Source organism: Archocentrus centrarchus, chromosome 14 (assembly GCF_007364275.1).
Source record: "Archocentrus centrarchus isolate MPI-CPG fArcCen1 chromosome 14, fArcCen1, whole genome shotgun sequence".
Lineage (NCBI taxonomy): Eukaryota > Metazoa > Chordata > Actinopteri > Cichliformes > Cichlidae > Archocentrus > Archocentrus centrarchus.
In genome coordinates, this window is record NC_044359.1 from 34,637,215 (window position 1) to 34,646,095 (window position 8,881).

An 8,881-nucleotide genomic window follows, 5' to 3' on the forward strand; every position below is an offset into this window, starting at 1 on the left:
AACAATTTTTAGCCTCTTTTCCCTCAAACTAATTCCATGTACATTCCATGTGACAAACCTGTGTTCACTAAAGGTGTGTGCCTGTGTTGTATGTTGGTGTGTGTATCTGTGTTGTATGTTGATGATATGTGAACTTCATGCTTGCATAGTAAATTGCAGCACTGAAGATGAAGTAAACATTTTGCTGATTGCAGAAACAGAAGAGAAAAAATGTGAAAAGTGATACAAGTGAAATAAAACAGTACAGACACCAAAGAACCAATTTTAAAGTTATTTAAAAAAACAACAAGAAGAGAAAAAAAAACACTGTGCTGAGGTCTATGTGTTGCTCTAAGATACCCTTTGGAAACTGGTTGTTAATGCTGAAATCTGTCCCTCTCATGTCCTGGCCGTGGCTCTTAACCAGTTCTTTTTGTTTAAAATGTTCAAATTTGGCCACAGTTGGGCTGGGTTTGCATCCATCTGGTCGTCTCTGGAGCTTGAAAAAGGCGACTGGACTTGTTTTTGTTTCTTGAAGACGTTTCACCTCTCATCCGAAAGGCTTCTTCAGTTCTCAACCAAATGGTGGAGAGACCCAGGTATTTAAACCCCTGTGGGCGTAGTCCCCTGGAGGTGGTTATGACCCTCTATTGATCATGTGCTTGAACACATGTGCCCAGGTGTGAAGGGGGCGTGGGTCATATTTAATCAGTGGTTTCAGTTGAAACCAACTTAGGACTCCGCTCCATTGTTTCCTGTGGCCTATTGAGGTCACTGGAACAAAGGTGTGAATGGGGGTTGAGACGTCTGGGAAGGGAGCTCAGGACAGCACTGTAAGCGGGGGAAAGTTGGTGACGTAATCCACCTCCTCTGTTCAATGATGGTTGTTCACAGTGGACATAGATGGCTTCTTTCACTCCTCTTTCAAACCATCTGTTTTCCCTGTCCAAAATGTGGACATTGGCATCCTCAAAAGAGTGCCCTTTTTCCTTCAGATGCAGATGTACTGCTGAATCTTGTCCTGTCGAAGTGGCTCTTCTATGTTGTGCCATTCGTTTGTGAAGAGGCTGTTTGGTTTCACCAATGTAGAGGTCCGAGCACTCTTCACTGCACTGAACAGCATACACTACATCGCTGATCTTGTGTTTGGCGGGTTTGTCCTTGGGATGAACCAGTTTTTTGTCTTAGGGTGTGACTTGGTTTGAAGTATACTGAGATGTCATGCTTGGAGAAAATTCTTCTGAGTTTCTCTGACAAGCCTGACACGAAGAAGTGGATTTAACTGGTTGATGTGAAAACTGAAACTGATCAAGCTTTACTTGAGAATAAGAAGAGGCACAGTATGGAAAGGGTATTTGGCCAGTAGGTGGGTATTCACAGGTAGCAGGTGGAGAGCAGGCAGGCAGGCAGAGGTTGAGTTGCTGATGTCCAGAGGTCCAGGCGGTTGAGAAGAAGAGAAACAAGGCAGCTTGAGGTGTCATCAGATTGTGGGTAAGTTGATTCTTGAACCAGAAGATTCCAAACAAGGCTTTTAGATAAATTGCTATGAAGAGCACAGGGAGACAGGGGCCCCAATAGAAATAGGTCCATGACACATAGATACACATAAACATTATAAACATACAAGAATAAAATAAAAATCATTAACATGGCGCAAACATGTAAATCATTAGAACTGAATAAGAAGCAGGAGTAAGAAAAAGAACAGATAAGTTAGTGTTAAAGGGAGAGAGGAGAAAGTAAAGTGTGTGATTGTATGCATGTATGAATATATGTATGCTTAAGTGTATAAGCCAGTCAACAGGAGATTGAGAGGGATGGGCTTTTTACCAAAGGGTGTTCTTTTTATGGATAAGCTCTGCCAAGTCATGGGAGAACCAGGGGCTGTGACGATTTTTAGCGCTAAATTATTATTACTTACTTTTCTTAAACCAGGTGTATCGGGTGTGAACTCTTCATCCACCCATGTACAAATAACACTCAGGAAAAGAGTTGACCACTTTTACTTCTGTGATAGACACAAAGACCACCTTAGTGTCTTAACATACACCAGGCACTGGCTCCCCTCAGTTACACAGTATTGTGAGGGAGAAAGTGTGTACAGTCACAACCAAATACATATACACTGTATATATTGCCTGCAATGTGTATACATCTTTACACAGAATACAAAATCATGTGAGCTCTTGTTATATGTAAACAAGTCATGAATAAGCTGAAATTATCAATGAACAATGTATGAAATTCTGCTTGCAATGATAGGTGTTTCAACATTGAGTTTAATGCACAAATGAATTATTTTATACTTATAAATATGATAAACATACCTGTGATAGACACAAAACACACCACTTTAGTGTCTTCACATAGACCAGGCACTATTTGTGGTGACATGGATTTGGGCAGCAGAGACAAAGATGTGGAGCTGGATGGTCGAGTTTATGGGTTAGCAGGAGAAATAGCATCTGGGAGATTATGTGGTTGCAGCCGACTCTGATTTCTGGCAAGGCTGGCTGAAGACCGGGGTTCATGCAAGTGAACCACAGAGCCAAGTGACTTTATAAAGTATTTAATATGGTTGGGAGTTGTGGTCTGCAGTGGCTTAGGCCTCTGCAGTGGGGTATTTCTGCTGGGTGCCAGGTTATTGCGCACCTGGGGCAACTTAAAGCCGATTGCACAAGTCACCATCAAGTGCGGGATTTACAATGGAGCTGCTCTGTCCCCACTGCTGTTCTGCATCGGCCCGAACCACCTCAGCCAGATGATTAACAAGACTGGATATGGAGACAGACTACGGAATGGAGCAAACATCAGCCATCTCCTCTATATGAATGTCATCACGCTGTATGCCAGGAGCGATTAAGACATTGATTTACTCATCCACACCGCTAGGATCTACAGCAATGACATCAGAATGTCATTTGGACTGGAAAAGTGTAGTCAGATGGTAACAGAGAGGGAAGGTACTAACTGAGGGCATTGCACTACCAGAAGGCAACACTGCAGACAATGAAGACAGCTAAAAGTACCTTGGAATCCCACAGGCAAATGAGAACCATGAAGCGGCTGCTAGGAAAGCTGCAATCACCAAATACCTGCAGTGAGTAAGGCAGGTCCTGGAGAGTCAGCTGAATGTGAAGAACAAGATCTGGGCAGTCAACACCAACGCCCTACCAGTCATTGGATACCGTGCTGGGATAATAAGCTTGCCAGAGGAGAAGATAGACAGACATCTAGACAAGAAAGCTCCTTACCATGCATGAAGGGTTTCAGCCCAAATCCTGCACCCTCAGACTGTATGCTAAGCAGAAGGAAGGTGGCTGAGGACTAGTGAGAGTCAAATCATGTGCTTAGTGCTTCTCTCCTCCTGCCATCCCCCCAAAACCCCATCCCCACAGAGTCGGTGCCTGCTCCCAGACCACCAAAAAACAAAGCTAAAATCAGCAAAAAGCTATTTAAGCATAAATATTCAAAAACAATAAATAATACAGCTTCATCAACTGCACCAAAAAATAAAACAATTAAATGTGGATTGTTAAACATTAGGTCTCTCTCTTCCAAGTCCCTATTAGTAAATGATTTAATAATTGATCAACGTATTGATTTATTCTGCCTTACAGAAACCTGATTACAGCAGGATGAATATGTTAGTTTAAATGAATCAACACCCCCGAGTCACAGTAACTGTCAGAATGCTCGAAGCACAGGTCGAGGAGGAGGATTAGCTGCAATCTTCAATTCCAGCTTATTAATTAATCAAAGACCCAGACAAAGTTTTCATTCTTTTGAAAGCCTGACTCTTAGTCTTGTCCATCCTAATTGGGAAAATCAAAAACCTGTTTTATTTGTTATTATCTATCGTCCACCTGGTCCCTACTCAGAGTTTCTGTCTGATTTCTCAGACTTTTTATCTGATTTAGTGCTCAGTTCAGATAAAATCATTATAGTGGGTGATTTTAACATCCATGTAGATGCTGAGATTGACAGCCTCAACACTGCATTTAATCTATTGTTAGATTCAATTGGCGTCTCTCAAAATGTAAAGGAGCCCACCCACCACTTTAATTATACTCTGGATCTTGTCCTAACATATGGCATAGAAACTGAAGACTTAACAGTATTCCCTGAAAGCCCCCTCCTGTCTGATCATTTCTTAGTAACATTTACATTTACTTTAATGGATTACACAGCAGTGGGGAATAAGTTTTATTACAGTAGAAGTCTTTCTGAAAGTGCTGTAACTAAGGTTAAGGATCTAATTCCTTCATTGTTATGCTCTTCAGTGCCAACACAGTGCAGAGCAGCTAACTAAACTCTGCTTCCAGTGAGGTTGATTATCTCGTCAATAGTTTTACATCCTCACTGTGTATAACTTTGGATACTGTGGCTCCTCTGAAAAGGAAAGCTTCAAATCAGAAGTGCCTGACTCCGTGGTATAATTCTCAAATGCACAGCTTAAAGCAGATAACCCGAAAGCTGGAGAGGGAATGGTGTCTCACTAAATTAGAAGATGCTCATTTAGCCTGGAAAAAGAGTTTGTTGCTCTATAAAAAAGCCCTCCGTAAAGCTAGGACATCTTACTATTCATCATTAATTGAAGAAAATAAGAACAACCCCAGGTTTCTTTTCAGCACTGTAGCCAGGCTGACAAAGTGTCAGAGCTCTGTAGAGCCGAGTATTCCTTTCACGTTAACTAGTAGTGACTTCATGGATTTCTTTACACATAAAATTTTAGACATTAGAGAAAAAATTATTTATAACCATCTCAAAGATTATTCTTCATGTTCAGCTGCTTTCAGCACTGCTGGTGTTTGTTTAGACTCTTTTGCTCCAGTTGATCTTTCAGAGTTAACTTCAATAGTTACTTCCTCCAAACCAGCAACATGTTTGTTAGATCCCATTCCTACTAGACTGTTCAAAAAAGTCTTTCCAATTATTGATGCTTCAATCTTAAAAATGATCAATCAGTCTTTATTAGTTGGCTATGTACCACAGACCTTCAAGGTGGCTGTAATTAAACCTCTACGTAAAAAGCCATCACTTGACCCAGCTGTCTTAGCTAATTATAGGCCAATCTCCAACCTTCCTTTTCTCTCAAAGATTCTTGAAAGAGTAGTTGTAAAACAGCTAACTGATCATCTGCAGAGGAACGGTTTATTTGAAGAGTTTCAGTCAGGTTTCAGAATTCATCACAGTACAGAAACAGCATTAGTGAAGGTTACAAATGATCTTCTTAGAGCCTCTGACAGTGGACTCATCTCTGTTCTTGTCCTGTTGGACCTCAGTGCAGCTTTTGATACTGTTGACCATAACATTTTATTACAGAGATTAGAGCATACTATAGGTATTAAAGGTACTGTGCTGCAGTGTTTTGAATCATATTTATCTCATAGACTCCAATTTGTTCATGTAAATGGGGAGTCTTCTTCACACACTAAGGTTAATTATGGAGTTCCACAGGGTTCTGTGCTAGGACCAATTTTATTTACATTATACATGCTTCCCTGAGGCAGTATTATTAGAAAGCACTGCATCAATTTTCATTGTTATGCTGATGACACTCAGCTTTACCTATCAATGAAGCCAGATGACACACATCAATTAGTTAAACTGCAGGAATGTCTTAAAGATATTAAGGCCTGGATGACCTCTAATTTCCTGCTTCTAAATTCAGATAAAACTGAAATTCTTGTTCTCGGCCCCACAAATCTTAGAAACATGGTGTCTAACCAGTTACTTACTCTGGATGGCATTACTTTGGCCTCCAGTAACACTGTGAGAAATCTTGGAGTCATTTTTGACCAGGATATGTCCTTCAATGCACATATTAAACAAATATGTAGGATCGCTTTTTTGCATTTGCGCAATATTTCTAAAATTAGAAACATCCTTTCTCAGAGTGATGCTGAAAAGCTAATTCATGCATTTATTACTTCTAGGGTGGACTATTGTAATTCATTATTATCAGGCTGTCCTAAAAGCTCCCTGAAAAGCCTTCAGCTGATCCAAAATGCTGCAGCTAGAGTCCTGACAGGGACTAGAAAGAGAGAGCAGATTTCTCCCATATTGGCTTCTCTTCATTGGCTCCCTGTTAAATCTAGAATAGAATTTAAAATCCTTCTCCTCACATACAAGGTCTTGAATAATCAGGCACCATCTTATCTCAAAGACCTCATAGTACCATATCACCCCAATAGAGCACTTCGCTCTCAGACTGCTGGCTTACTTGTGGTTCCTAGGATACTCAAGAGTAGAATGGGAGGCAGAGCCTTCAGCTTTCAGGCGCCTCTTCTGTGGAACCAGCTTCCAGCTTGCATTCGGGAGACAGACACCCTCTCTATTTTTAAGATTAGGCTTAAAACTTTCCTTTATGATAAAGCTTATAGTTAGGGCTGGATCAGGTGACCCTGAACCATCCCTTAGTTATGCTGCTATAGGCCTAGTCTGCTGGGGGGTTCACATAATGCACTGTTTCTTCTCATTCACCTTATTTACTTTGTTTATACTCCACTCTGCATTTAATCATTAATTGATATTAATCTCTGGCTCTCTTCCACAGCATGTCTTTCTCTCCCCTCAGCCCAACCGGTCACGGCAGATGACTGCCCCCCCCTGAGCCTGGTTCTGCTGGAGGTTTCTTCCTGTTAAAAGGGAGTTTTTCCTTTCCACTGTCGCCAAGTGCTGCTCATAGGGGGTCGTTTTGACTGTTGGGTTTTCTCTGTATTATTGTAGGGTCTTTACCCACAATACAAAGCGCCTTGAGGCGACAGTTTGTTGTGATTTGGCACTATATAAATAAAATTGAATTGAATTGAATTGAATTGAATTACTGAGTACCTCAGGCAACAGAAACCTGAGAAAGAACAGGAGGAAGAACAGGAACCATCATGGAAGGACAGACCCCTGCACGGCATGCACCACTCATATAGGAGAAGAAGTGGTGGATATCAAAAAATCTTAGCAATGGCTGGACAAAGCTGCAGTGAAAACCATCACAGAAGGACTAATCAAGACAGCACAAGAACAAGCTATAAGCTCAAGATCGATAGAGGCTGTGGTCTCCCACACCAGACAAGACCTGAGGTGCATGTTGTACAGAAATGTCCCTGAGACAATCCAGCACATAACAGCAGGGTGCAAGATGCTAGCAGGTGGGGCATACATGGAACACCATTAACAAGTGGCCGGCATAGAATACAGGAACATCTGTGCCAAGTATCACCTGGAAGTCCTGAGGTCAAAATGAGAAAAGCCCCCGCAGATGATAGAGAATGACCAAGCTAAGATCCTGTGGGACTTCCAGATACAGACAGACAAACACAGCTAACCAACTGGATATAGTAGTGGTGGACAAGCAGAGGAAGAAGGCAGTAGTGACAGATGTTGCAATACCATGCAAAGTGATGGCAACGCCAAGAAGAAGGAACACAAGAAGCTCAATAAATACCAAGGGCTCAGAGAGGAGCTGGAAAGGATGTGGAAGGTGAAGGTAACAGTGTTCAGTGGCAATGGGAACTCTCGGGACAGTGACCCCCCCAAACTGGCGGAGTGGCTCCAGCAGATATCAGCAGTCCTTTATTTTATATATATATATATATATATATATATAGAGAGAGAGAGAGAGAGAGAGAGAGAGAGAGAGAGAGAGAGAGACAGAGCGAGAGAGAGAGCGAGAGAATGTTCCAAAAGAACACACTTGGTTAGGGGTGTTGTGATATACCATATTGATTCTAACTTCTAACTCACCGCTTAGGCTGCTGCCCCATGACCCAACCCCGGATAAGCGGAAGAAAATGGATGAATGGATATACTGCCATGCCATATAATGCTTGATAGGCAAGATTGAGGTCATTTTTTTGTTTTGTTTTGTCTCAACCAGATGTTGTTTTAGCAACAGCTAAACTATTTTAACTTTAATTTTGCTCTGCTGAAATTAGGCTGCATTCTTCAAAACTTGATGAAAGCTGCAGTAATACACAGTCAAATTCTGCAACAGTAATCTAATCTAACAAATCCACACACATTAGTTTCACATAGGTATATAAAAATGCATCAGATGTCATAAATATATTATATCCAAATGATAGACCCCAGATATTTGGAGGTCTGTAGCAATTGACTCTGCAGAAAGTTGACGACCTCTGTTTACTATGCACCTGAGCATCCATTGTGATTGTATGTGACCTACCACTTCATGGCTGAGCTGCTGTCATCTCTAATCCCTTGCATTTCGTTATAATAACACTAACAAGCTAACTATGGAACATTTAGAAGTGAGGAAATATTCAGGACTTGACTTGTTGCACAGGTATCACAGTACCACGCTGGAATTCACTGAGTTCCTGAGAGACCCATTCTTTCATAAATGTCTGTAGAAACAGTCTGCATCCCTAGGTACTTGATTTTATACATCTTTCCATGGAAGCAATTGGAACACCTGAATTCAATGATTTGGATGGGTAAGTGAAATCTTTTGGCAATATAGTGTATATTTTATTTCCTTTCATGGTAAACTATTTTAGTCCTTTGAAAATAAGATCTCTTGAATGTTAATGTTGTTTGTGATACTACTAAAAGGAAATCAATCTTTATGTTTTGTAGATGAAAAAAATGATCTTACACGATTCATTCAGTTGAAAGTGATGTTAAGTTTTGGAAAGCACAATGGCGTGACCAGGTTTGTTTTTGCCATTCATCTCAACAGTTAGCAGATATAGCCATCCTCCTTAACAAATTCAGTGGTGACATAATTGAATCTCTTATGTCAGATAAGGGCAGATGGATAATTTAGAGGTTTAAATTTAACAACTCCTAGTTTGCAATGCCTTGATGCAATTGCTCTGCTCAAGCCAAGGTTATGTTTACACAGCTTTGTGACAAACTAGTTGCCTAAAAACAAGCA